We start from the raw sequence: 3198 nt of genomic DNA, 5'->3' as shown, positions 1-3198 counted from the left end.
ATGCAATCTCCACACAGCAGGCTTTTTGTCTGTCGGTTTCTAGATGTATCCCAGACCCTCAAATGGTGCCCGGCGCATGGGAGACCCTCAGCGAGTATTTGCTGAGTGAATGAGTGACTGCATGAACGCACACGCGGCTGTGGGGTCAGGGAGTAACTGTCACAGGGGACTGGTGGGGGTGTCTGGAAGGTCTCAGTTACCAGGATGCGACTTCTGAACTGGGAGTCTTACAGACAGATGGAGCTGTGGTGAGGAGAGAGGAGTCGGGATGCTTCTCAGGCAGTGGGAATAGCAGTCATCAAGCCATCAGGGGCCAGGAAAAGAAAATTAAGGGAGCACACTAGTTACAATGACAATTTTATGACATCGAAGTAAGTATGCCTATCCCCAGACTCCTTACCTTAAATGATTCATCGTGTTCTTATGAAGTTCTCATGTCTTGTAGGTTTAGCTGAATCTCAGTCAGGATTCCTTGGGTTTGCAATACTGCACTGAAAGCCAAATTCCTATCAGAAGATTGAAGTTTGAAACCTGAAAATGTGGGGTATTGTCACCCGTTTCAGACAGATTCCTAAGATACTCGAAAGCATGAATCTATACGTCTGAAGCTGTGCAGAGACTCAGATTGGTTCGTATTTGTTCTCATGGGGAAAGGGCATGAAAATGTCTATTAAGACAACTGATTGGCGGTGGAAATCTCCCCCACCCTCCACCTGCGGCCTTTTAGAGGACAGAACCTGGCTGAGTTTGACGACCTTGAGGCTGCATCTCCGAGGAAAGTGGCAAGAAGCAAATGGAATGTTGGCTTGAATTTCACCCAGATATCATAGATGAAGTGATACTCTCCAAATTTCTTCAGGATTATAGAGAAAATTAAATTAAAATTTAGGAATTCTATGTGTGAAACTTAAGCAGTGACAAATTCTACAAGGTCGGGGTGTGGCATAGTTAGAAAAAAAAAAAAAAGCGCTAGGTTTTAAGGTCTATACCCAGGGTTACAGTCCTGGCTTCATCCCTAGGACCTTGGCCAAATGCCTTCACTTTTCTGAGCCCAGGTGGTCGCAGTTACAAACAATAGGGTTGTTGTGGGGAAAGGCCCTGCACAGGTGCTCAAAAATTACTAGTGAAATTGGAATGTGTGAGTTACAATTCAGGCAGACATGCATGAATGTTTTGTAAATAAAAAAAGACACTAAATCGAGAAATTATGAGTCAAAATGATGGAATGCAGAGATTATAGAAAGAGATGACAGTGACTGGAGAACACCGTTTTATATTCCCTAATGTGACTGATGAAGTTGGTATTCATTACTACAGCCCCGACTCACTTGGGATTGAAATGGGATGCCATATGCCTTGCCGGGGGAACAGTCATAATTCATTACTGCTAAAGGAAAATCATTAGTATGACACATTGCCAACAGAAGGAACACAGTCACAAAGCTCTAGAAAAATAAACAGTTCACGCGAGAGCTTCCATTGGTCGGAATGCTTGAGTGATTATGATACCGTGGCTCATTTTTCATCCTTAACCGGTCAGCAGATATTGGACGAAAAAAGCAGGAAGAGAAATTTTATGTTTAGGGAGAAAAGATTGGAGCGCTGTGTCCTTAACTGACCTATTTATAATCTCTTTGCTGGGCAGCCTGTCCTTATCTTTGGCTGACCAGAATCCTAACTCCTTCTAGTATTTGAGGAATCCCCCACCTTCTGTGGCTTGGGAGGTGTCAAGGTCCACTGGGAGAGGATGACAGAGCCACATCCTCTCTCTTGACGACCCCAGTGACAGAGAATAATCTCTGGTCCCATCTGTTTCCCAGGGTATGGGATAAAGACCAGTTTATGGCTGAACAGGGTTTGGGAATTACTTAGACAGATACTTGGAATGAGCAAGACACTTGTATTTACATGAAAATGTAAAGCAGTACGTTGGATTTAAAGAATGAAACGCATTGCTCTTTGAGTGTGACCTTGCAAGGGAATGAGTGACAGGATTTTGGCATGAAATGGGGGTGGATAATGCAAAGGAAAGGGCTCTGCAGATTGTAAAGTACTAGAAAAATGTTGGCTCTTTTTGATTTTCTGCCTTGCAGAATTGTTTACAAACCGCATGAGATAGGAAGTGCTTAAACTTGCTTTGTGGATAATACCAAGGGCTGACAATTGTGCAGGAGAATGAATGGGAAACCTCATGACCTTGCAGGAGAGTCTATTGGTGCTGCTCCTTTGTCTTTTTAAAAATTTTTTGGTGGGGGGCATAATTAGGTATATTTATTTAATGGAGGTACTGGGGATTGAACCCAGGACCTCATGCACACTAAGCATGCACTCTACCACTGAGCTATACCCTCCCGCCTTGGTGTTGCTGTTTTGGAGAGCAGTTTGTCAACCTTTAGGGAAACTGAAAACACACATAACTCTAAGACCCAGCAACTCCACTTCAAGGGAAATTTCTTACCTCACAAAGAGACATGTACAGGGATGTTGATCACAGCATTGTTTATAATAACAAAGGGTTGTAAATAAGCTATGTAGGCAGCAGTAAGAGGAATTGATAAACGTGTTAAGTGCATAAAAAGGAATATCATAAGCCATTAAAAATAGCCATTGATGTACCAATCAAGCCCAACAGAAAAAAAGACAGAAGCTTCGACCAGTCACTTTGCCAAATGATCAGTAAACATATAAAAAGATTGTCAGGTTCATTGGTTAGCGAGGAAATTCAAATTAAAGCCATATTTATAGCTACAGCATTGGCACAGGCTTACCTCTGACACTATTGAGACTGAGAAGCTTGGTGCCACTGGAACGATGATTCTCTGCTGGGAATCACTGTTGCTTCAAACACTTTGGGCGACAATTTAGTATCATCTAGTGAAGTGGAAGATGCCCTCCTAACCCAGCAATTCCACTCTGGGGCTCCTGCACGTATGCTTAATTAAGAATTCTCAGACCAGCTTTGTGATAGTAAAAAGCCAGAAACAACCCAAATATCTGAGGATGGGAAATAGATACATAATCATGCACGGCTATGAAAATGTTATTACAACATTTATAAGCATCTGCAGGAATGAACCTCACATACATACTGTTGAATATTAAAAAGTTACATAAGAATATCTATAATTCCATTTACATAAAGTTGAAAAGCATGCAAAACTAGACAACATGTTGTTTTGGAGTATATAACATATGTGG

The 3198-nt window shown here is 42.1% G+C and overlaps 1 non-coding gene across 1 annotated transcript; it reads right to left on the bottom strand.

Annotated features, from left to right (window-relative positions):
• Window positions 1–2279: 2279 nt before the first annotated feature.
• Window positions 2280–2351, bottom strand: TRNAT-AGU. Its single transcript has one exon. It is a non-coding gene; the product is annotated as a tRNA-Thr (tRNA).
• Window positions 2352–3198: the final 847 nt, after the last annotated feature.

This window comes from Camelus ferus, chromosome 11, assembly GCF_009834535.1.
Source record: "Camelus ferus isolate YT-003-E chromosome 11, BCGSAC_Cfer_1.0, whole genome shotgun sequence".
Lineage (NCBI taxonomy): Eukaryota > Metazoa > Chordata > Mammalia > Artiodactyla > Camelidae > Camelus > Camelus ferus.
The sequence above is the reverse complement of the archived record's forward strand: the minus strand, read 5'-3'. Positions and strand labels throughout refer to the sequence as shown.